Raw genomic sequence first — 26,360 nt, 5'->3', positions numbered from 1 at the left:
TCTTTATTTACATGTCAGTCTCCCCACTAGAGTGAGTTCTGCATGAGTGGGATTCTCTTTATCTTTGCATTCCTGTTGCCAGCATAGGAACTGTCACTTAGTAGATTAATAAATGAATGACTGACTACCCAGTAAATGTTTAACAAAGCTAAAAATCCCAAATCACTTTCAACGCTTTTTTAAAGTGACATTTTCAACTGAGAAAACCAATTTATACAACTCATTCAATCTGCATCTTTCATTCAACAAATAGTTATGAATATGCTATATGCAGGGCATTGTGATAGGTGCTATGAGATGGTCAGGTGTAAATCAGAGAAAAGGGAAGACTAGAAGCAATGGTAATAATAAAAGCAACAAAAAGCCAGTATACAAAACACACAAATTACAGCTTCCTAGTGGTCAAAGCAAAGCTGGAAACACAATCAATTACAAGATCAACACACTACATAGGATAAATCCTTATGTAACACCAACCATAATCTTCTTGCTTTTTAAAAAAATTTGGATTTTTAGAGATTAAAGTTGCATAAAGCAGAGTACACTTTCAGCGAAAGTGAAACAATTTTAGCCCAGCTTTCACCTTTGGGCATAATGCTTTGGTCTAGGGAAAAAAAATACACACAGACACACTAGGAAATATAAGCACAAACAACAGCAATTTGGACATCCTCTTAATGACACATGGAGAAATCTTTAGATTTCTTTGTGTCCTATATTGAGGGAGCACCACAAAAATCCTAAAATTCTATGGATAATTTTCACCTATGTGGGTATTTTTCTGAGAAGATAGTTGATAGCTTTCTTTCATTGGCTTCTTAAAGAGATCTGTGACCTGAAAAACATTAGCAACTATCACCCCCCAGAAATATCTCCAAGACACCGTGTGCTTAGCCACTACAGTGTTTTCACTTTCATTTATGAAACACAGGCGTATGGTATTTCCCTTAAAGCCACATGACAGGCCACTGTCAAATACAATAAAGACAGTACAGGAAACCAAAGAAACAGAATTCCAACCCTTGTGCATTATTCAGCTACAATTCTCTCATGTCCCTAGGTTTATAAAGAAATATGCAGCATCTCTAAAATTAAACCTCCTCTATGTAAGGGGGAATTCTGTATTCCTGGATAAAATACTCTAGCTCTGTATCCTGAAGACAGGTAGAAAAGGCACAATCCTTTTATAAAAAGGTTAGATTAAGTATATTTCTAAATAAAAGCTAGGTTTTAATGCCTTAAAATATTCTGACAGGGGCTTCCCTGGTGGCGCAGTGGTTGAGAGTCTGCCTGCCGATGCAGGGGACACGGGTTCGTGCCCCGGTCCGGGAGGATCCCACATGCCATGGATCGGCTGGGCCCGTGAGCCATGGCCGCTGAGCCTGCGAGTCCGGAGCCTGTGCTCCGCAACGGGAGAGGCTACAACAGTGAGAGGCCCGCGTACCGCAAACAAACAAACAAACAGAAATATTCTGACTAAAGATATATCTGTATGACGGGAAGAGAGAACTTAGTATTTATATGCTACCATACATAAGGATTATTATTTTTTTTAATTTAAAAGTAGAAACTGAGGAATACTACTGGAAGAAAGTAAAAGTGAAATAGAGGACAACAACAGAATGGAAAAGCCTGGGAGTCAAGCTGGGCTTAAATTCCACTTACTAGGTGTATAATCTCAGACAAGTTACTCCAAGTCAGTAACCTCTGTAAAATAAACAACACAGTCTATCTCATAGGATTGTGCCTGGCAAAGAGTAAGCCACATTATTATATCTTATTTCTTTTAGCTCCAGATTAATCTAAGGGCAGCAATCTTATGCTGGGTATCACACACACACACACACACACACAGGATCAAGAGCCAAAAAAAGCTGTTTTTTTCCCCAGCCTTTCTACATGTTATCCGCATATGAAGAACATAAAGTATTTATTAATCTCCAAACTGTTTGCCTTAATTACGGACATAAACTTAACTTTGATAACAAGATTAGGAAGCTCCAGGTCTCACTCTCAAGTTAGTTATAGTTCTCCAAAGGTTAGTCTACTAAATAATGTTTGGGCCATGCCACTTAAGAATCAAAAATTTTAAGTGTACCTCAACTATTCTGAGCTACTTTTAATGAATTTGGAAGGAACAAAGATTCTTTTACATGGTTAAAAGAATAAGTTATTTATAGCAATTATCAACATAGCAGCAAACTCCTTTCAGAATGATGAAAACAATTCCAGCTTCACAGGTTTGTTACAAGGATCAAATTAGTTCACTGATAAGAAAGCTTTAAAACAAAGCCTTTAGAAAAAAAGATTATGTCCCAACATATAGACTAAACTGGCTCTGTTTGAGTAAATTTAACACCACTACATACAGCCCGGCACATAGTCATTTCCAATGTTCTTTAAATAAACCAGACAATGTGAACAATCTGCTGCTTTAAAACATTTATAACTGAAAGGTGTTTGCTAAAAATGTAAGAATAGTATGCAAAGGCACTCTAGTTCCCTGACACAAACTGACTTTGTGACTTTAGGACAATCTGGGCCTCAAACAAACGTAAAATGGAAATATAATAAATGAGATCCCTTAAAACACTGTCTATAATACTATGCCTTCAGTTCAAGACAAATGTTAAAAGTATTAAACATGAACAACCTGAATTATTCTCAAAACCTATAGAGCAAAAAGTAACCAACCCAGTTTGCTACTTGGCCAAATTCCAACTTAAAAAAAAAACTATTAAAAAATATTAGAAGATAAAACACAGGGAAATATTCTTGTAATCTTGGCAAATAAAAGATCTCCCCCTACCCCACCCCCAAAAAAGATCTCCCAAGAAAGATGTGCAACCTAGTAACCATAAACGAAAGAATTTGACTACATAAAAATTCCAAACCATAAACAAAGAAAATATCTGCAACAGGAAAAATAAAGGGTTAATGTTTCTAATATACAAAGAACATCCAAAACTCACTAAGACAATCATTGAAAACCAAGTAAAAGGGAACTTGTAATTTGCAGAGGATATAAACATTTGCTTATCCTTACTAGTAACTACAAAAATGCTAATCAAAACGAGGAGATGTGATTTCTCGCTCAACAGACTGGTTAAAATTAAAAGGACCAACTGTATCTTGTTTTGGCAAATGTAGGTGGAGAAAAGGACACTCACAAACACTTCGGTGGAAATGGCAATTCTATATAGCCTTTCTGGAGGTCATTTTGGCAGTACCTATCAAAAAATTAAATGGGTACCACCCTTTGACCCAGGATGAATTCTATTTCCAAGGCTCAACAACAGGGAATGATGAAATTATAGCAGATTCATGCTTTTGGGATGCAACGCAACCATTAAAAAGAATGGAGTCCAGCCATATATTCTAACGTATAAAAATACGTATAGTACGTAAATGGATAAGTATAGTATGTAAACGTTAAAAGCTATAAAAGAATATGTACACATTGTTAACAGATATAAAAGGAGATCATCATTTGTGGGGGGAGTACTAATTTTTAACTGAAATGTTTATTTTGTTTGTATCTTTTTTAAAAATAGCAAACGTTACTTTTATAATTTAAAACAGTTGAAAAGGAAGGGAAAAAAAAGATGAGCTTAGAAAACATCACTTTAATTTGAAAGTTTTACAAGCAGGAAATTTAGTCACATCTATAGATTTATAGGCATCCATAAATATGCATGAAAACACGCAACCAAATCGAATTGTCCCATGAAAGAGCTCCAAATTGACCTTATGTTGAAAAGTAATAACCATAGTCAAAAGGGCAAAAGAAACTGAGCTTTCTTTGAACTTCTGACTTTCTCATTTACCTTTCTACTCCCTTAAATTTCCCCCATTTTTTTGGTTAACTTTCTCATAGGAAGGGGGCCACTTATTTTGCACTTCTATGGATGACACCTGCTGGCATATTTAGAAATACAGATTAATAAATTCAGTTTTAAGGAAAGATACAGCAAAGTGGAAACATACCAAACTAGATAACCTGGGTTCAATGGCCAACTCCACCCCTAAGCAGCCATGTTAGCTTGGGCAAGTCATTTCCCCAAAACCTGTGCCTATAAAATAAGGAGTTTGATGTAGACAATACCAAATATAAGCGTCTTATCCAGCTCTTCTGTTGGACATGGAGAAGACTACCATTTTTATGCCACTGGTAATTTGTTTTGCTGGAGGTAGATATGTGAATTCACCCATGCAGGCAGTCTGCCTTTACTTTTGAAAAGCAAAAATCTAAAATGCTCTATGTAAGAGGTTGTATTCAAGTGACATCTATACTTCTCCAGACTATACTTCCTTTTAAGGCTAGCCTCACCAAGACAGTTAAGGAAATTTGAGAAGCAGGGAACTGGAACTCCAGATTAGGTCAACAGACTGCAAGGCACTCTAAGCTGGAGTAGTCAAGCTAGTCCCTGTAAAACATGGCAGCAGATATAGATACAAAGAGAGAGGCATCTATAACAATGATACTGGATATATCCACGTTTATATTCTTCTCATATACTAATGTATGTCCCTAGCTCCTTGTACTTAGAAACACTCAGAGAATGCTTGTTGAACTGAAGAGAAGTAAGATGTGAGAGGGAAAAAGAAGATATAATATTAACAACAATAACAACAACAAAACCAACAATGGTTTCCAGTTTATTGAGGACTTACTATGTGCCATATGCTATATTTTATACAATAGATGAAATGTTAAAAGTGCTACTCAAGGGCTTCCCTGGTGGCACAGTGGTTAAGAATGTGCCTGCCAATGCAGGGGACATGGGTTCGAGCCTTGGGTCTGGGAGGATCGCACATGCCACAGAGCAACTAAGCCCATGTGCCACAACTACTGAGCCTGCACTCTAGAGCCTGCGAATCACAACTACTGAGCCCACGCACCTAGAGCCCGTGCTCCACAACAAGAGAAGTCACTGCAATGAGAAGCCCACGAACCGCAACGAAGAGTAGCCCCCGCTCGCCACAACCAGAGAAAAGCCCGCATGCAGCAACGAAGACCCAACACAGCCAAAACCAAAAATAAATAAAATTTATTTTAAAAAAGTGCTACTCCAGTATGTTAATAGTGGTGATACTGATAACCATTAGGAAGACTCATCATGGGTTACTAAGGTTACAGGAGAACCTTGAACAAACTAAAACACTAGGGGGCTGTGTAGCTGGAGGGTGGGAGATCAAGGCAATCAATGTACTGCACACCACCATAGAACTGGGTAAGACCCTTCAGGGGGTATGAATGTGACTCCAAAGGCTTGGCAAAGCGAAAAACTACTCTGGTGGAGCGTTCAGTTATCACTGGCCAGAGACTTAGCCCCCAAATGATCAAAGAACAAATACCATTCCTCCTTAAGCACAGCCTTGAAGGATCCAGACAGGCTTTGCTAACTGGCCATCAGTTCACCACCGTGACTGCCCATCTTTGAGCTGTCAGAGGGGTTAAGTGAAATAGTATGTTAAAGAAATTACCATATACTTAACCACCTACAGTATACTAACACCTTATATTTTCACATTTAACCCCAATAAACCCACAAATAAGGTATTTTTCCCAGATGAAGCAACTGATAGGTTAACTTGTCCAAAGGGACAGAACTAGTTAAGTTGCCAGAAAAAAATTTAAAATCTGAGCATTTATTCTGCCTTTCTTATATAAACTATAAATTATTCCAGCCAATACATGAAAAGAAAATGAGAGTTAAAACACCATTTTGCAACTCCCAATGAATTAATAATGGATCTAAGCTTTGGGCAGCAGTAGCTGTTAACAAAAAAAAAAAAATCCAAGAGACCACTACAACCTAACAAATGTAAATGAACACACCACCGCCAAAGGGAATGAATCTGAATTTATAAAGCCTCTGGATGTAGCTATCAATTTTTAGGAAATACAGAGGACAGAAGAACATATTGAACTATACTGAGTATGCAATCAGCAAAATTTAGTCTGGGAAATTCTACAGGTCAAATGGCCTGAGTTCGTCAATAGACAAAGTATAAAGAAAAGGAAGAAAGGGAAGCTACAGATACTTAAAAGACAAATTGAGTTTTTTAAAATGGACAAAGTAAATTACACTGTCCAGGGATGCACACTTGTATGATTAAAACCATAAAAGAATGCAAAGAAGTGACTACTATAAAGTCAGAACAGTAGTTACTTTCCAGAGGGAGGGAGGATGCTGTGATGGGGATGGGCACATGGAGGGACTCCTAGGGTGACAGGCAAAATTCTATTTCTTGAGTTGGGTGGTAGTAACAAAAGTGCTTTAAGATAATTTATTAAACCATAAATTTGTTTGGGGATAGTTTTCCTATTTGTTTTCTATTTTTTTAACAATAAAAGGAAAACATTTTAATCACATTAAAGTTTCTCACATATGGTAAGATTCCATTTTGTATGAAATGCCCCAAATAAGCAAATCTATAGAGACATAAAATAGATTAGTGGTTGGTTGTGAGAAAGGAGAAGGGGAGTGATTAATGGCCACTGGGTTTCCTTTAAAGATGACGAAAATGTTCTAAATTGGTGTAGTAATGGTTGTACAACCATGAACGTACTAAATAAAAACGACTGTATACTTTAAATGGATGAATTGTATGGTATGTGAACTATACCTCAATAAAGCTGTTAATAAAAGTCTAAGACACCTCAATTAAGTCAAGACACACTTTTAAAATAAAACCGGGGTAGAGCCTGAGAATCTGCATTTCTGACAAGTTCCCAGGTGATGGTGCTGACGCTGATCTGGGGACCACATTTGCAATGAAGGATTTCAAAACTGCTTCTAGCTGAAGGCAGTACTAATCAGCACTGAAGAGTCAAGTGTTTTACTCAGGGACTGGGAAAGTAGTCCTGAATAAAAAGTTAACACTTTGTGCCAAGCACTGTTCTATTCTACTGGTTCCCTGACCATTAACACCAGCATCTCCTTGGGAACTTGTTGGAAATGCAAAATCTAGCCCCCACCCCCACCCCGACCTACAGAATCAGAAACTCAGTGTTTTAGCTAGCCCTCTAGGTGATTGTGATGTTCCCTAAAGTTCTATGAACTTTATATGCATTAACTCAGCTAAACTTCTCAAAAACCCTATGAGGTAGGTTAACACTATTATTACCATTTTACAGATTAAAAACTGTGGCACATAGGTTAAGTAATTTTCACAGGATGACACAGCTGATAAGCAATGGAGTTGGAACTTGAACCCAGGGAGTCTGGGTTCTTAATCACTGTGCTGAAAGCTCTTTCCACCTATAAGAATTCAATCAGCAGAATGCAGTAATAGAAAATTAGTAGGGGAAGTTTAAAAACAAACAAAAAAAGCAAAGACCAGAAGACAGGAATTCCTTGGTGGTCCAGTGGTTAGGTAGGACTCCACGCTTTCACTGCCAAGGGCCCAAGTTCAATCCCTGGTCAAGGAACTAAGATCCTGCAGGTTGTGTGGTGTGGCCAGAAAAACAAATTAAAAAGACCAGGAAAAATACACCTCACTATAAAGACAGGAAAATAAGAAAATAACTGTAGCAAATAAGGTAATCATTAAAGCAATCTTCCAAATGTGTTCCAAAATATAAGCAGCCACCAAATACAGTATACCCAAGTATTTCCAGAGCAATTATCTTGGTACCTAATTATAAGGACTTAAAATTTGTGTTATGCTAAAGATGGTACATAAATTCATGGCAGTATGTTCACACTTACCAATCTTTAAAATCTAAATGATTATACTAAAAAGTCATTCCAGAATAATTTGCATCTCCCTACTCCTTGTCCCTTTCAGTCACTACTTAAAGATTACTGAGAAGGAAAAACTGCTTTCTTTCAATATCTAAGATTATACAATCAGAATCTCAGAGTTGAAAAAGAATTTTCACATTCACCTAGTCCAGTCAGCAATCCAAACTGAATCAATCTACAATACCAATCTCCATTTAAAGATATATTAATAAGAAGTTGAAAGAAATTCCAATTTTCGGTAAAATCACATTCTGGAACTAATCCATGTCACCACTGTAATTTTTAAAGCCAAATGACTAAAACTTTTAACCAGAAGTTGAAAATGCTCAGGTTAACAGCCCAAACAAAACCTACAGCTGTTTTACTCAGAGAGAACCACTCCTTCACTATCTGAAAGTGTTTCTGTACCAAGCTGGTCAACAAGTACATCAAGTTTTAGCAACTCAACCCTTATGACACATCAAATGAGAGGGCTTCCAAAGAATCTGAGCTGAATTATCCCTGACATTAACACATAAACATCTGGTAACCGGTCATTGAGGAAACAAGTCAGAGAACAATATAGCAAAACACCCAATTGCTTGTTACTATCAACTTTACAGATAGTGAGATCACTGTAAAGCAGCCAAATATGATTACAGCTACACATCAGATTTTAACAATTTAATCAAACTGCAAGAGAGGTAACATAGAATGTGAAAGGCAAATATTTTCAAAGCAACCATTTCTGGCATTTCAGTAATACTTTGAATCCATGGTTGAAAACACAACAAAAGGGAAAAGAAGCAATAGATTTCCATTGTAAACTTGTAATTCTGGAAACAATTCAAATATTGAAATGTCTACTGTGTGCAAAGCTCTCTCCCAAAACTCTAGTTATCCTAGTTTCAGAAACTCAGGATTACAAGGTTTAAGCGATATTGTTCAAACTTCCTAACTACAGAAAACTCAGGATAACAAGGGTAAATGTCTAATCACTATACATAATGTGCTCAAATTATTTTCTTGGACAAATGGATTTCACTGTAATTCCCAAGAAATCACTTCTTTAATACTTAGTCAATTTACAACTAAGGGTCTGATTTCTCCATTAATGAACAAAGAACTGAAAAGCCTGAACTCATGATCCATAGCACTGATGATTCACAATCATATTTCATCTAAACACCTCAGAAACTTTCATTCATGACCTCTAACCTTCTCTGCCCCTTCAACTTGTAATCACTCTCATTTCAAAGGTAGGCACAAGTGGCCCTGCTCTGCCCCCAACGTGTGCTTAAGTCAAAGGCTGACTGGAGCATATGTGCCCAACTTCCATTCTCAGGTTTTGACCATGGAAGGGACATGCAGTAGATCCTACGATGGCCAATGCTGAACAAGGAAATAAATGAACAGTTTAAAGGACTCTATGCTGGGGGAACAGCATTTCCAGAAGAAATAAAATGAAACAATAAATAACAACAGGAAAACTACAGTTGTGTATAATAGCTGAAAATCAGGATGTCTAAGTGGAAGCTCTCAAAAACTGTTTAGTATTGCCATTTCAAAAACTGTATTACAGCCAGAGGAACTCATTACTAAGTCTTAAAAGCCTAGAAGTTATGGGTCAGAGCAGCTGAGATACCAACATCAAAAGAATAAAAAGCAACATTATAAGATAGTATAAAAATAACTAAACTACCTAAGGAAATTGAAACCATAATGAAAAACCCCAAAGGCACAATCAGGTCATTATCTAGGAAACATTAGCTTCTTCCACAAGGAGGCCTACTTTTCATGTGGAGCAGTAAGCAGGGCCAAGACATGGAACTGAAGTCAGGTATCAATTAAATCAGACTCTGCCACAGAAAAAGGAACCCATGACTAGTTATTTTGGGATAGTGCCTAGGCCAGCAGTATCAACTCCAACTGGGATACAGGAGATTACTGCCATTGTTCCATTATAATGGGGTCCTCCAGGGTCTTTAACTTAGTAAGAATGGGTTAGATACCACTTTGAGAATGTAATCACCAAATGTGGGGGAAACTCTACAGGACAAGTTCTTCAACAAATAAATTGGAAGAAAAAGAAAAGGGAGGGAACCTGCAGATTAAAAGAGATTTAAGAGAGATATCAATCTTCCTCTGTGATAAATGGACTTTCTTTGGATCCTGATTCAAACTAAAATTTGAACACTAGCTTCATATTTGATATTTTAAAAAATCAGTTAATTTTTTTTTTATCATCCTGAAAGTCTTAGCCAGTGCAATACGGTGAGAAAAAGAAAAAAAATCAGTTAATTTTTTGAGTTGTGGTAATGGTTTTGATGTTTAAAAGAGCCCTTTATCTTTTAGATACAAATATTTTGCAAATAAAAAGAGAACAGCAGGGGTTTATTTCAAAATAATCCAGAGGGTAGGGAGTAAGGGGCCTCACCTCAGTGGGTAGAAGTATAGATGAAAAAGAATGGCTGCAAGTTGGCAACTGTTAAAGCCGGTGATGGGTACACAGGGGGATCATTATATTATCCAATTTTCATATGTTCAAAAAATTCCAAAAAATTGGTTAGACATAATATATTGCAATTTTATTTTTTGAATGATGCTTAGAGTGATTTAAAAAATCATGTACAGACAGAATTCATTTAAATTTTAATTTAGTAATGAGCTCCACTTAAACACAAGAAACAGTCAGTACCACATCAGATCCAGACAATGGAAGAAACCAAAGTAGCTCAATTACAGAATGGAAATACATACACCCCCACCATCTCCATTCTAGGAAGTAAAATATAAATACTACCCACAAAGATCCACAAAAACTAACCTAAAATCACAGCCAATCATACTCATCCTGGTAGGAAATCCCAACACTGCTCCAACAGCTTCCTGAACCTTCCTGACCAAGTTGGTCTGCTGGTTCCTCTGGAGTGCTAACCCACTCAGGTCAGACTACTGGAGGACCTACAAAAAAAAAAAAAAAAAAAAAGGAGGGGGAGAGATACACAACACATTTATTAGGGTGTGGGGGAGCTAACGATTATATCAACGTTCAAACATAATCACAGTTATTATTTCTTAAGCAATAACCCTCACATATCAATTTTCATTTTTTAGGACCTGCTTTGAGCAGCAACAAGAATTCAGAACCAAAGCTAAAGCAATTCTTTTGACATTTAGACAACACCCCTGAAAACTCAGCTCTCAATTCCAATGAAATTATAGGGAATAGTGATTATTTTATAGACAAAGTTATATCCTTGTTGACAGTAAAACAACGTTGAATTTTTTGTGAAAAAAACTGCACACATAAATTATTTTTCACCTTCATACATGCTTTTTTGGCCATACTGGGAAACAAATGATAAATACCCTGGAAACTCAGGTTGAACTCTGCCACTGAACCTTAGACAGTTTTTAACTGGTATTGCCACTCCTTCCTCCCCTCTCAGAGACCAACCTAGAATAAATTAAACCTTTTAGAGGTCACACCTAGATTATCATTCCCAGATTTATTCTAGTTCCGAATGACAAAACTCAAGTTAAGGTTTAATTTCTAATCAGTACTTGACCCATTGTGAAGAACACCAAGGCAAAATCTCAAAACAGAAAGCGATCTCTAGTCCTCCCAATAAAAAGGGGGAAAATTGCATTACCTCCAAAGCACTTCAAACTAAATAAAGCAAACCCTAAAGCGCAAAACCAGTGTCTGCATATAGTTAATTCACAGATGGTTACCCATGGCAAAATTTTAATCCTATGTAAACTTTTCACCATCATATTCCTATTTCAAACCCCATCATCCATCCAAGGTAATTAGAAAAAAGCACTCACTTTAATATTGGTCTAATTAAAATATAAACAGTAAGGAAAACTAACATCCAATTGAATACAGTAACTTCTACTTAGTAAGAGTGCTGGAAAATATCAAATGGCAAAAACACAACAGGGGATAGTGTATTAAAGAACTGTCAGTAATTCACTTTGGAAAAGAAGCTTGGTATCCCAAACAACCTTTCTAAATCCTCTCAGATAGGAATTATCCTGCTCAGGTAAGCCCAAATGACAGATCCCCACACTGATCTGAGGGACCAAAGAAAGGAGGTAGGGGAAAAGCAGTATGAACACTTAAAAACTAGCTAGCAGATGTTCTCTTTCTTACTGTGAAAAGCACAGCACCAAATTTCATTACTTTCATAGGGTGAATGACAGGACAGACTGACTTTGAAGGAGTGGAAGGAGGGAGTAGGCAAGGGATGAAACATCTCTTCCTAAAGGCAGAACACCTGGGTGTGGTTCTTGACAGGAACATTATGGCCAGGGGTCATTCCAGGAAGGTGATTTTGCATTAAAATTCCTAGACCAGAAACATAGGTAGGAATCACATTCAAACATAATAAACCATTGGAGATAAAAAGTTTGGCTTACGAGGGGGGGGGAAATATACAAAAATGATAGGACTGGCCTAGAAATATACTAAAAATTTACAGTTCTTTAACTGTTTCTTTAAACAAAAATCTCTTCTTTCCCAGGTCATAAAACTACCATATGACACAGGTGCATCTGCCAACGTATTTTTACACCAAGAAAAAGTAACCACAATTTACTGTATGCCTACCATAAGCCAGGCACTTTATAAATTGTTTAATTCTAACAACTATTAAGAGCTACTGTCCCCATTATACAGATGAAAAACTGAGAATACGAAAAGTAATTTCCCCAAGGTCACAAAGTCTGACGTGAACCCAAAGCACACAGTATTTCTACCATACCAGGCTGCCTCCCTTGAGTGGGAAATGTTGGTGTCTCCTCAATATACACAACTCCGGGGCTAAGAGAAAACAATGCTGAACATGTAATCTAAAAAGGAAACAAATGATAGGGAATTGTCTATAGTAATTGTGGAATGGCGGGGGGAGAAAAAAAGTACAACAGGGGAATGATTGAGGGGCAAGACGTAATCTACCAAAGCTATTTTATTTGCCAGCACATGGTGGGGGTAAATGTAGTGGAGACTGACAGGAGGCTACCTTTCTCTCTAGGGGATTCAGCTCCCAGAAAAACAGCATGGTGGGGGCGGGGAATAGAAGAAGTAATAAATCCTTAATGATTACATGAGAAACATGTAAGAGGTGGTTAGCAGCAAAAAAAGATGTCCAGACCAAGAGGCCACAGGAACTCAGAGCAAGGCAGGGAAAAGGGGCGGTTCCCAAGCTTGCAAAGGAGATGGGCGGGGAGGGGGGTGGGGGGGGAAGAAGAGCAAAAAGTTAGTTCACTGGAGGGTTATTCTCTACAGCCTTTTTAAAAGTTTTTTTTCCCCTTTTTTTTGGGGGGGGGGAGTGGGTGTTTATGAGGAAGGAAAGGCTAACGGCCCTGAGAACGAAGAGGTCACAAAGACTGCAATCATCCAACCACCAATCCCATTCATTGTTCCACTTAAAAATGGTTGAGCAGCAGAGCTGGAGAAATCAGTGCCCTGTGCTCCGATCAGGGTCATACAGGCTTGAAGGCTACTATGACCATCCACAAAGACGGACTAACTGCAGGAAACAGGAAAGGGTCTCTAGTCAACGCCTGTGTCAAGTGGATCAATTGGGGGGGGCGGGGGCGGGACGGATTAGGAGACTTGGGCTAAGCTCTGCCTAACAGGACCGGGGAGGGGATGACAGGGAAAAGCTTTGACTCTCCCTCTTAAATACGAGCCTCAAATATCCATGTAGATGAGGAAGATTCAAAGGGACGGTGGAATTAGGGGAGAATGGGGAAGGAATACGTCAGAGGCACCAAAGCTTGACCCGCTCTATCTTAGTTCAAAGACCATGGGAGTTGGGGAAGTACAGCCCACCTCAACTCAAGAAAAACTAGAGGATTCACTTGGGCCCCGAAGGAGCGGAAAACCGAGGCGAGCCCACAAAAAGGTAGGAGGAGGAAATCAGTCATCGTAGGTTGGTCCCATCTCCCCCGCTGCCCAATCTAACCCCCAACCCCACTCCCCAACGAACTCCAGGACTCCCGTCCCCCACCCTTCCCAACCCGCCCACTGCGGCGGCGACAACGGAGGCGTTGACCGATTGGTGGGGTAAAGGCGGGCCCACACGCGGTTGAGGCCCGGGAAATGGTGTCGCCTCAACCGACCACAGACGGAGTGGTCTTCGCCTCAGGTTCGGCTTATCGGCACCTCGGCTTTTCGCCAATCGTCACCTTCTTAACGTCGGGTACCTGAGAGATGTCACAAACACGAACAGCCAACATCTCAGTCCCGGGTCCTGGCCGGACAGACATCAGCTTCCGCCGCCATCTTAACAGCAGGCAAACCGACCCTAGTCACTGCCACCCCCCACCCGAGGTACCTCCGCCACCGCCGAAGGATTCCAAGAGAACGTAACCCCGCTCCCGCGAGAACTCACCGGCTAGGAACAGCACGAGTCGAAGACGCTGCCGCCGCCTCCGCGGCTACTGCAGTCTGTAGCCGAACCGCAGCCTCCTCCGCGCGATCCCGCGAGAACCTCTACCCGACGGGAACAGCCTGAGCCCAGCCCTTCACAGACCCCTCCTCCCACCAAAGCCGAAGTCGCTACGGCTCCGCTCTCACCCTACGCGAAGCAAAAAGCAAATGACGCACAAACTCACGGAGCCGAGGGGCGGAGCCACTCTGCCGCCGCCGGCTCGCGCATGCGCGGTCAGAACTATCGCGATAACACGTCTCGGTCTCCGCGAGACCTTCGAATTCACCGCAGGATGCCGCCCGCGCCTCGTCTTTAGGAAATACGAGATCTCGCGAGACCTGGGGCACGCTCCTAAAAAGGAGAGAGGCGGGGCTCCATGAAAATGACTGGGAGTTTTCAGGGGAAGGGAGGAACCTCCCGTCCTGCAGGGATCTCGCCTACCACGAGGTTTCCGACCCACTGCGGAGCTGGCTGCCAAACCTCGCGATGACACAGCTCAGCGCCAAATCTCGGCCATGTCCTGAAAACTGCCTCCGCCCCCGATCTAAGGTGTCTAGAGCCTAGTGCTTGAGGAAAATTTAAAAAGTCAACCTGTTTATTCTCACGCTTCCGGGCGGAGCTGTACCAATTAACCAAACTCCATTCTGGAAGAGGAGCAATAGATCTCCCATTGTTACCTGACTCCAGGAATCACATATTATTTTGGACTAACACATAAAAGACGTTCTATCTCACAATAAGCACGCAAATGCAAATGAAAACAATGACATAACATTTTTGGCCCATTAGATCGGAAAAAAATTTTTTAAGACCGATAATATTCAGACTCCTTCCCTCGCCGCACTGCAGGCTACTGAATCCATCTTAATCTAACTAAAGGCTCATATCATTAGTTCTAGCTCCAAAGCCACAAATTTTAACTCCTGAGGCTTTACCTTGGCATAACCAAAAGATCCAATAAAGTGGTTTTCTCCAAACAAAGAGGTCTGCCTTCAGGAAAAATTCAAGCTTCCAAGGGGGTGGGTTGGGGGGGAGTGCGTGCTTGAAGCTTTTAATATGGCAGTTTTTCCACGTCTAGCCAACAATGTTTCTCCAATAAATCTTGGGAGCCAATCTGGCTCGATTTGTGGGCTTTCCTATTCTAATGCATTGTTCTGTCTATTCTAATTTATATAATGTTCCTTTAGAGTACATTTTAATATCTGGTAGTACAAATACCCCATATTTACTTATCTTTAAAATATTTTCTCGGTTGTTCTTAGCCATATTTTTTCTGGATGAACTTTAGAATCATATTAAGTTCCAAACACTTGGTATATTTATTGAAATTGCATGAACTGTATAAATCAACACAGAAAAAAATGGACATCACTACAAAATTGAGCCTTCTTATACAGAAGCACAGTATCCCCTTCTTCACGTATGTAAACGTTCTTTCATTATATTCCTCAATAAAGTTTTGTAGTTTACTTCTAGGTATTTTTATTCTTTTTTCTTGCTATTGTGAATGGGTTTTTTTTAGTGTTAAATTTTCGAAATGCTTACTGCTTATAGATAGGAAAACTATCGATATTTGCCTATTTAGTTCTGTAATCGGACAAATAAAAAATATGTTCAACTTCACAAGTAATCAGGGAAATGCAAATGAAAACAATGACATACCATTTTTTGCCCTTTAAATTGGCCAAAATTACAAAGGTTGATGATAATTTGTGTTGGCACAACTGTGGAAAAATGGGCATTCTCGCACAACATTGAAGAGTGTAAATTAGTATAGCCTTTTGGGAAGACAGTTTGGACAAATTAATCAAAATTCAAAATGCATAAACATTTTGACCCAGCGATTACTCTCCTAAGAATTTCTCCTACAGAAATACTCATACATGAAATATATATACACACACACACACAAGCCCATTCATTATAGCATTGCTTGTAATAGCCCCTTCCCTCCCCCAAAAGGGAAACAAGCCAATGTACATCAATCGGGAAATAGTTAAATAAACTGTAGTACAATCATACAATTCAGCTGTTTATAAATGAGATAAATTTAGATTCCCTGATATAGGAAGATCTACAAGACATATTGTTAAGTTTTTAAAAAGCAATTAGCCGAAATGAATGTGTGTGTGTGCGCGCGCGTGTGTGTGTAGTACCATTTAGATACCAAAACCTACATATACGACGCCTAAGTAGTTACCCGCGAAGCCTGCCTGCCAGCCCCCTCATCTTCCCCCTCCTCTGAGGCCGCCTTCCTCGAACCCCTGAGAGAAACGCCGCAGGCCCGGCCTTTACTCCCTCTCTAGGGCCACTTGGCCACGACTAATGCCGGTACCTCGCATCCCCACTGTCGGCCGCTCTCTCGCCGCACTGCCGGCCGCTGCCGGGCTGCCTCCAGGAGATGCGGCGAGCTCTCTTCACTGGCGCCGGCCGAGGCCTGGGGGAGGGGAGAGAAGGCGGGGTTGAGGGAGGGCTGAGGCAGGCCGCCGGGTTCCTTCACCAGCCTCTTCCGTAGGCTCCCCAAGGCCGCCACCTCCGCGCCTCAGCGCAGGGTCCCGTGGGAACATCCCCCAGCGAGAAGCAGAGGACGGCGGCGAGAGCAGAGCCCGCCCCCCAGCCCGGAGGAAGACGCTCACCTCAGCGGCACTACCAGGAGCGTACCGAGTCCGCGGCCCTGCTTCAGACCAGCTCCCCTCGCTCGCCCTCCGCCGAAAACCTCCCCCTCCGGCTCTCCTCACACTCGTTCTGAGGCTCCGCCCCCAGCTCGAGAAGCCCCGCCCCTGCCCCCTGGGAGGGCACTCCCTCCGCGGTGAAGCCGGGTCCCCTACGGGGGACCGCGCCTGAGGTACTCCAGGCCCAGCAAACCCAACCGTAGAGGATAGTAGGGTCACTAAGGAATTGTGAGTTGATTCGAGGCACGATGGAAACCGCTGAAGGGTGACGTGATTTGATGTGACTAACGTTTAAAAATTAATCTCTCCAGCTGCCTAGCGAAGAATGGGGGGCGAGAGGGCAAGCGGGGACACTGTGTGGAGGGCGGGAGATGACGGGGGCGCCTACCATAGTGAGTTTACACAGGTAAACCCTTACTTTAGGGAGGTAGTGAGACCTCAATAAACATTCTCTTTTTCTCCTTGGTATTATTTGGGGTGACAGTGCGATTGGCAAAGAGCTTATAGAGGATCTACATCTGTGAATGCATAAGAATAAAAAAGATCAGGTAAGAGTTACCACTATTAACCGTGCTTTACTTCTGGGGTGCAGAAGAAGGGAGCTTTGACTCGAAACTCTAGATACTTCAGTAAGGTTTGAATTTTTAACAAAAAGCATGTAAAGTATAGAGACAAAAGCACTATCTGAAGTACTCTTGAGACATAGAGGAAATAAAAACTGTAATTGTACCCTCCGGTTCTAATTCCAGCCCTCCAGAGCAGTGGTTAATGCCCCAAATTGAGAATCTGATGAATGGATCCACTGCCCGCCAAATATATATATTTACACATAAAATTTTGTGTATAATCTCAGTTTTATGGAGGCCCATTTGAGGTAGATTGACCCATTAAATATTCTTACAATGCTATTTTTAATGGGTGAATGTTACTCCATTGTAATGCTAATTATTTAACCAAGACTCGATGTTTGTCTTTTTTAATTATAAAAAATACAGGTATGAAATTTGATGTAACTAAATATTTGGATATTTCTGAGACTCTTCTCGAGAAATTTGTAGAAATGAAGTAGCTAGGGTCCCACCAGAAATACATGAGAATTCCAGTTCATTCAGATATTCCCATACCCTCACCGATATTGCCATTATAGTTTTCAAAAAACCTTTTAATTTAATGCAGACTTTGATTTTAATTACAATCTCTCACACCATCTGAATTAATTCTAATAATCCATGGTCTCTACTCCTAATTCTAACCCTTAAATTTCTATTGTCAATTCCTAGGCCCCATAAAGTCTAGTTCCCCAACTCCTAATTCTAAAATCCCACATACCCCACAACTCTAGTTTTAATTTCAGTCTGCAGCACCCTTTAGTTCTCTTGCCAGCTCCACTCCTTTTGCAGTCCTAATTTCAACTAATATCCCCCTACACACACACACACACACACCTGTTGTTTCTATTTTTTTTAATTGTAGACTATTCAGAAATTATATGAAAGCATAAAGAAGATACCAAAAGATTAAAAATTTATAATCCTACCACCTAGAGAGGACCACTCTTTTTTTTTTTTGATTAAAGTTTTTTATTTATTTATTTATTTTTTTAAAATTTTTTGCTTTATAACAAATTTAATCAGTTATACATATACATATGTTTCCATATCCCCTCCCTTTTGCGTCTCCCTCCCACCCTCCCTATCCCACCCCTCCAGGCGGTCACAAAGCAACGAGCTGATCTCCCTGTGCTATGCGGCTGCTTCCCACTAGCTATCTACCTTACGTTTGGTAGTGTATATATGTCCATGCTGCTCTTTCACTTTGTCACAGCTTACCCTTCCCCCTCCCCATATCCTCAAGTCCATTCTCTAGTAGGTCTGTGTCTTTATTCCTGTCTTACCCCTATGTTCTTCATGACATTTTTTTTCTTAAATTCCATATATATGTGTTAGCATACAGTATTTGTCTTTCTCTTTCTGACTTACTTCACTCTGTATGACAGACTCTAGGTCCATCCACCTCATTACAAATAGCTCAATTTCATTTCTTTTTATGGCTGAGTAATATTCCATTGTATATATGTGCCACATCTTCTTTATCCATTCATCCGATGATGGACACTTAGGTTGTTTCCATCTCCGGGCTATTGTAAATAGGGCTGCTATGAACATTTTGGTACATGTCTCTTTTTGAATTATGGTTTTCTCAGGGTATATGCCCAGTAGTGGGATTGCTGGGTCATATGGTAGTTCTATTTGTAGTTTTTTAAGGAACCTCCATACCGTTCTCCATAGCGGCTGTACCAATTCACATTCCCACCAGCACTGCAAGAGGGTTCCCTTTTTTCCACACCCTCTCCAGCATTTATTGTTTCTAGATTTTTTGATGATGGCCATTCGGACTGGTGTGAGATGATATCTCATTGTAGTTTTGATTTGCATTTCTCTAATGAGTAAAGATGTTGAGCATCCTTTCATGTGTTTGTTGGCAGTCTGTATATCTTCTGTGGAGAAATGTCTATTTAGGTCTTCTGCCCATTTTTGGATTGGGTTGTTTGTTTTTTTCTTATTGAGCTGCATGAGCTGCCTATAAATTTTGGAGATTAATCCTTTGTCAGTTGCTTCATTTGCAAATATTTTCTCCCATTCTGAGGGTTGTCTTTTGGTCTTGTTTATGGTTTCCTTTGCTGTGCAAAAGCTTTTAAGTCTCATTAGGTCCCATGTGTTTATTTTTGTCTTTATTTCCATTTCTCTAGGAGGTGGGTCAAAAAGGATCTTGCTGTGATTTATGTCATAGAGTGTTCTGCCTATGTTTTCCTCTAAGAGTTTGATAGTGTCTGGCCTTACATTTAGGTCTTTAATCCATTTTGAGCTTATTTTTGTGTATGGTGTTAGGGAGTGATCTAATCTCATACTTTTACATGTCCCTATCCAGTTTTCCCAGCACCACTTATTGAAGAGACTGTCCTTTCTCCACTGTACATTCCTGCCTCCTTTATCAAAGATAAGGTGACCTTATGTGTGTGGGTTTATCTCTGGGCTTTCTATCCTGTTCCATTGATCTATCTTTCTGTTTTTGTGCCAGTACCACACTGTCTTGATTACTGTAGCTTTGTAGTATAGTCTGAAGTCAGGGAGCCTGATTCCTCCAGCTCCGTTTTTCGTTCTCAAGATTGCTTTGGCTATTCAGGGTCTTTTGTGTTTCCATACAAATTGTGAAATTTTTTGTTCTAGTTCTGTGAAAAATGCCAGTGGTAGTTTGATAGGGATTGCATTGAATCTGTAGATTGCTTTGGGTAGTAGAGTCATTTTCACAATGTTGATTCTTCCAATCCAAGAACATGGTACATCTCTCCATCTATTTGTATCATCTTTAATTTCTTTCAGCAGGGTCTTATAATTTTCTGCATACAGGTCTTTTGTCTCCTTAGGTAGGTTTATTCCTAGATATTTTATTCTTTTTGTTGCAATGGTAAATGGGAGTGTTTCCTTGATTTCACTTTCAGATTTTTCATCATTAGTATATAGGAATGCCAGAGATTTCTGTGCATTAATTTTGTATCCTGCAACTTTACCAAATTCATTGATTAGCTCTAGTAGTTTTCTGGTAGCATCTTTAGGATTCTCTATGTATAGTATCATGTCATCTGCAAACAGTGACAGCTTTACTTCTTCTTTTCCAATTTGGATTCCTTTTATTTCCTTTTCTTCTCTGATTGCTGTGGCTAAAACTTCCAAAACTAGGTTGAATAAGAGTGGTGAGAGTGGGCAACCTTGTCTTGTTCCTGATCTTAGTGGAAATGGTTTCAGTTTTTCACCATTGAGGACGATGCTGGCTGTGGGTTTGTCATATATGGCCTTTATTATGTTGAGGAAAGTTCCCTCTATGCCTACTTTCTGCAGGGTTTTTATCATAAATGGGTGTTGAATTTTGTCGAAAGCTTTCTCTGCATCTATTGAGATAATCATATGGTTTTTCTCCTTCAATTTGTTAATATGGTGTATCACGTTGATTGATTTGCGTATATTGAAGAATCCTTGCATTCCTGGAATAAACCCCACTTGATCATGGTGTATGATCCTTTTAATGTGCTGTTGGATTCTGTTTGCTAGTATTTTGTTGAGGATTTTTGCATCTATGTTCATCAGTGATATTGGCCTGTAGTTTTCTTTCTTTGTGACATCCTTGTCTGGTTTTGGTATCAAGGTGATGGTGGCCTCGTAGAATGAGTTTGGGAGTGTTCCTCCCTCTGCTATATTTTGGAAGAGTTTCAGAAGGATAGGTGTTAGCTCTTCTCTAAATGTTTGATAGAATTCGCCTGTGAAGCCATCTGGTCCTGGGCTTTTGTTTGTTGGAAGGTTTTTTTATCACAGTTTCAATTTCAGTGCTTGTGATTGGTCTGTTCATATTTTCTATTTCTTCCTGATTCAGTCTTGGCAGGTTGTGCATTTCTAAGAATTTGTCCATTTCTTCCAGGTTGTCCATTTTATTGGCATAGAGTTGCTTGTAGTAATCTCTCATGATCTTTTGTATTTCTGCAGTGTCAGTTGTTACTTCTCCTTTTTCATTTCTAATTCTATTGATTTGAGTCTTCTCCCTTTTTTTCTTGATGAGTCTGGCTAATGGTTTATCAATTTTGTTTATCTTCTCAAAGAACCAGCTTTTAGTTTTATTGATCTTTGCTATCGTTTCCTTCATTTCTTTTTCATTTATTTCTGATCTGATTTTTATGATTTCTTTCCTTCTGCTAACTTTGGGATGTTTTTGTTCTTCTTTCTCTAATTGCTTTAGGTGCAAGGTTAGGTTGTTTATTCGAGATGTTTCCTGTTTCTTAAGGTGGGATTGTATTGCTATAAACTTCCCTCTTAGAACTTCTTTTGCTGCATCCCATAGGTTTTGGGTCGTCGTGTCTCCCTTGTCATTTGTTTCTAGGTATTTTTTAATTTCCTCTTTGATTTCTTCAGTGATCACTTCGTTATTAAGTAGTGTATTGTTTAGCCTCCATGTGTTTGTATTTTTTACAGCTCTTTTCCTGTAATTGATATCTAGTCTCATAGCATTGTGGTCGGAAAAGATACTTGATACAATTTCAATTTTCTTAAATTTACCAAGGCTTGATTTGTGACCCAAGATATGATCTATCCTGGAGAATGTTCCATGAGCACTTGAGAAAAATGTGTATTCTGTTGTTTTTGGATGGAATGTCCTATAAATATCAATTAAGTCCATCTTGTTTAATGTATCATTTAAAGCTTGTGTTTCCTTATTTATTTTCATTTTGGATGATCTGTCCATTGGTGAAAGTGGTGTGTTAAAGTCCCCTACTATGATTGTGTTACTGTCGATTTCTCCTTTTATGGCTGTTAGTATTTGCCTTATGTATTGAGGTGCTCCTATGTTTGGTGCATAAATATTTGCAATTGTTATATCTTCTTCTTGGATCGATCCCTTGATCATTAGGTAGTGTCCTTCTTTGTCTCTTCTAGTAGTCTTTATTTTAAAGTCTATTTTGTCTGATATGAGAATTGCTACTCCAGCTTTCTTTTGGTTTCCATTTGCATGGAATATCTTTTTCCATCCCCTTACTTTCAGTCTGTATGTGTCTCTAGGTCTGAAGTGGGTCTCTTGTAGACAGCATATATATGGGTCTTGTTTTTGTATCCATTCAGCCAATCTGTATCTTTTGGTGGGAGCATTTAGTCCATTTACATTTAAGGTAATTATCGATATGTATGTTCCTGTTCCCATTTTCTTAATTGTTTTGGGTTCGTTATTGTAGGTCTTTTCCTTCTGTTGTGTTTCTTGCCTAGAGAAGTTCCTTTAGCATTTGTTGTAAAGCTGGTTTGGTGGTGCTGAACTCTCTCAGCTTTTGCTTGTCTGTAAATGTTTTAATTTCTCCATCAAATCTGAATGAGATCCTTGCTGGGTAGAGTAATCTTGGTTGCAGGTTTTTCTCCTTCATCACTTTAATTATGTCCTGCCACTCCCTTCTGGCTTGTAGAGTTTCTGCTGAGAGATCAGCTGTTATCCTGATGGGGATTCCCTTGTGTGTTATTTGTTGTTTTTGCCTTGCTGCTTTTAATATTATTTCTTTGTGTTTAATTTTTGACAGTTTGATTAATATGTGTCTTGGCATATTTCTCCTTGGATTTATTCTGTATGGGACTCTCTGTGCCTCCTGGACTTGATTAACTATTTCCTTTCCCATATTAGGGAAGTTTTCAACTATAATCTCTTCAAATATTTTCTCAGTCCATTTCTTTTTCTCTTCTTCTTCTGGAACCCCTATAATTCGAATGTTGGTGCGTTTAATGTTGTCCCAGAGGTCTCTGAGACTGTCCTCTGTTCTTTTCATTCTTTTTTCTTTATTTTGCTCTGCATCAGTTATTTCCACTATTTTATCTTCCACCTCACTTATCCATTCTTCTGCCTCAGTTATTCTGCTATTGATCCCATCTAGAGTATTTTTTATTTCATTTATTGTGTTTTTAATGGATGCTTGATTCATCTTTAGTTCTTCTAGGTCCTTGTTAACTGTTTCTTGCATTTTGTCTATTCTATTTCCAAGATTTTGGATCTGGGAAATAGAATCTTGGATCATCTTTACCATCATTATTCTGAATTCTTTTTCAGGTAGACTGCCTATTACCTCTTCATTTGTTAGATCTGGTGGGTTTTTATCTTGCTCCTTCTCCTGCTGTGTGTTTTTCTGTCTTCTCATTTTGCTTATGTTACTGTGTTTGGGGTCTCCTTTTTGCAGGCTGCAGGTTCGTAGTTCCCGTTGTTTTTGGTGTCTGTCCCCAGTGGCTAAGGTTGGTTTAGTGGGTTGTGTAAGCTTCCTGGTGGAGGGGACTAGTCCCTGTGTTCTGGTGGATGAGGCTGGATCTTGTCTTTCTGGTGGGCAGGTCCACGTCTGGTGGTGTGTTTTGGGGTGTCTGCAGACTTTTTATGATTTTAGGCCACCTCTCTGCTAATGGGTGGCATTGTGTTCCTGTCTTGCTAGTTGTTTAGCTTAGGGTGTCCAGCACTGTAGCTTGCTGGTCGTTGAGTGAAGCTGGGTGCTGGTGTTGAGATGGAGATCTCTGGAAGATTTTTGCCGTTTGATATTATGTGGAGCTGGGAGGTCTCTTGTGGACCAGTGTCCTGAAGTTGGCTCTCCCACCTCAGAGGCACAGCACTGACTCCGGGCTCCTCAATTTGGGATGATGTGTTGTCTATTCATGTATTCCACAGATGCAGGGTACATCAAGTTGATTGTGGAGCTTTAATCCGCTGCTTCTGAGGCTGCTGGGAGAGGTTTCCCTTTCTCTTCTTTGTTCTCACAGCTCCTGGGTCTCAGTTTTGGATTTGGCCCCGCCTCTGCGTGTAGGTCGCCGGAGGGTGTCTGTTCTTCGCTCAGATAGGACAGGGTTAAAGGAGCAGCCTCTTTGGGGACTCTGGCTCACTCAGTCCGGGCGGGAGGAAGGGGCACGGAGTGCGGGGCGAGCCTGCAGCGGCAGAGGTCGGCGTGACGTTGCACCAGCCCGAGGCGCGCCGTGCGTTCTCCCAGGGAAGCCGCCCCTGGATCCCGGGACCCCGGCAGTGGCGGGCTGCACAGGCTCCCGGAAGGGCGGTGTGGGCAGTGACCTGCGCTCGCACACAGGCTTCTTGGCGGCGGCAGCAGCAGCCCCAGCGTCCCACGCCCATCACTGGGCTCCGCGCTTTCAGTCGCGACTCGCGCCCGTCTGTGGAGCCCCTTTAAGCAGCGCTCTTAATCCCCTCTCCTCGCGCACCAGGAAACCAAGAGGGAAGAAAAAGTCTCTTGCCTCTTCGGCAGCTCCAGAGTTTTCCCGGACTCCCTCCCGGCTAGCTGTGGCACATTAGCCCCCTTCAGGCTGAGTTCTCGCCGCCAGCCCCAGTCCTCTCCCTGCGCTCTGACCGAAGCCCGAGCCTCAGCTTCCAGCGCTGCACGCCCCGGCAGGCGAGCAGACAAGCCTCTCGGGCTGGTGAGTGCTGCTCGGCACCGATCCTCTGTGTGGGGATCTCTCCGCTTTGCCCTACCCAGGTATGTGGGGGGTTTCTTGCCTTTTGGGAGGTCTGGGGTCTTCTGCCAGCGTTCAGTAGGTGTTCTGTAGGAGTTGTTCCACGTGTAGCTGTATTTCTGGTGTATCCGTGGGGAGGAAGGTGATCTCCGCGTCTTACTCTTGCGCCATCTTACCCGGAAGTCTCGAGAGGACCACTCTTAATGTTTTGGTTTTATGTCCTCCCCGCCTTTTTCTATGCATTACATATGTCCTTATTGTTCTAAACAAAAACACTATCATAGCATGTTATTATTTAATAACCTAGTGAATATTTGTCATGCCATTAAATATTTGTCTGTAACAAGTTTTTTTTTTTTTTTTTTTTTTTTTTTTTTTTTTGCGGTACGCGGGCCTCTCACTGTTGTGGCCTCTCTCGTTGCAGAGCACAGGCTCCGGACGCGCAGGCTCAGCGGCCATGGCTCACGGGCCCAGCCACTCCATGGCATGCGGGATCCTCCCGGACCGGGGCACGAACCCATGTCCTCTGCATCGGCAGGCGGACTCTCAACCACTGCGTCACCAGGGAAGCCCTGTAACAATTTTAATGGCAACATTAGGCATTCCTTTCTTTAACATGTAATTAGTTTCGTTTTTGTTCTTTTTTCATTTTAAAAATGTTTGCCTAATTACACATGAATGAATACATTATTGCAAAACACTCAAAACAGAAAAATGTAAAGTTCCTCTTACATACACATATAGAAATACATAGCTTTGTTTTGTGTTTTTTACTTTTTAAAAATATAAATGGCATCCTATTTTATGTATTGTTCTAATTGCTTTATTCACTTACTATGTCTTGAAGATCCTTCCATGTCAGTATATATAAATCTACCTCATTCATTTTACGTACTGCATAGTATTCCATTGAATGAGTGTACTAGAGTTAATTATTGATAAGTAACCTATTGATAGATACAAAATTGTTTTCAATCTTATACTGTTACAGTGCTTTTTTTTTACTATTAACAGTGCTATGCTAAAATATTTCTATAAGATAAATATGAAGAAGTAAAATAGGTGGCTCAAACAGCACTTTTTGGAATTTTAATAGGTAATGCCAAATTGCCATGCAGAAAGACCCAGTTTACACCTACATTAGGAGTGAATAAGAATAACCATTTCCCTAAATTTTTATCCATGCTGGTATTAACCAATCATTTCAATGTTGTACCAATGTGATGGTTGAAAAATGTCTCATTATTTGCATTTCCCTGATTATTATCGAAGTTAAGGAATATTTTCATATGATTTTTTGGCCATTTGCTTTTGTTGTTTGGTGACTTTGCCTGTTCATATCTTTTATCTGTCTTCCAGTGGGATTTTTTGACTTCTTATTAAATTATGTAGTCTGGATATAAATCTTTGTTACAGGTATGGGAAATTTTTTTGCAGACTTTTCCTTATTTTTAAGCTTTGCTTATGGGATCTTTTTGAGTATAGATGTTTTAA

General features: G+C 40.3%; 1 protein-coding gene and 1 long non-coding RNA gene across 10 annotated transcripts in view; one reads left to right on the top strand and one right to left on the bottom strand.

The window, feature by feature from the left end:
- The window catches only part of HUWE1 (HECT, UBA and WWE domain containing E3 ubiquitin protein ligase 1), a 143,634-nt gene extending 126,735 nt beyond the window's left edge, over window positions 1–16,899 (bottom strand). For 6 of the 9 annotated variants that reach the window (XM_081221600.1, XM_081221606.1, XM_081221607.1 and 3 more), the window contains exons 1-3: window positions 16,816–16,899; window positions 16,515–16,616; window positions 10,561–10,697 (exon numbers count right to left, since the gene is read on the bottom strand). The gene's annotated coding sequence lies outside the window, so the exon portion shown is untranslated. Of the gene's footprint in view, window positions 1–10,560; window positions 10,698–12,505; window positions 12,594–13,952; window positions 13,972–14,140; window positions 14,348–16,514; window positions 16,617–16,815 lie in introns of those variants that run through there. The other 3 variants (XM_081221602.1, XM_081221601.1, XM_081221603.1) reach the window with 3 other exon arrangements.
- Window positions 16,900–16,989: 90 nt separating this feature from the next.
- Window positions 16,990–25,658, top strand: LOC308608477. The gene is made up of 3 exons (XR_014014174.1): window positions 16,990–17,079; window positions 17,336–17,399; window positions 25,291–25,658. It is a non-coding gene; the product is annotated as an uncharacterized lncRNA (long non-coding RNA).
- Window positions 25,659–26,360: the final 702 nt, after the last annotated feature.

The sequence above is a fragment of the Mesoplodon bidens genome (assembly GCF_964165515.1).
Source record: "Mesoplodon bidens genome assembly, chromosome: X".
In the NCBI taxonomy this organism is placed as follows: Eukaryota; Metazoa; Chordata; class Mammalia; order Artiodactyla; family Ziphiidae; genus Mesoplodon; species Mesoplodon bidens.
This window is presented reverse-complemented; position numbering and strand designations above follow the sequence as displayed.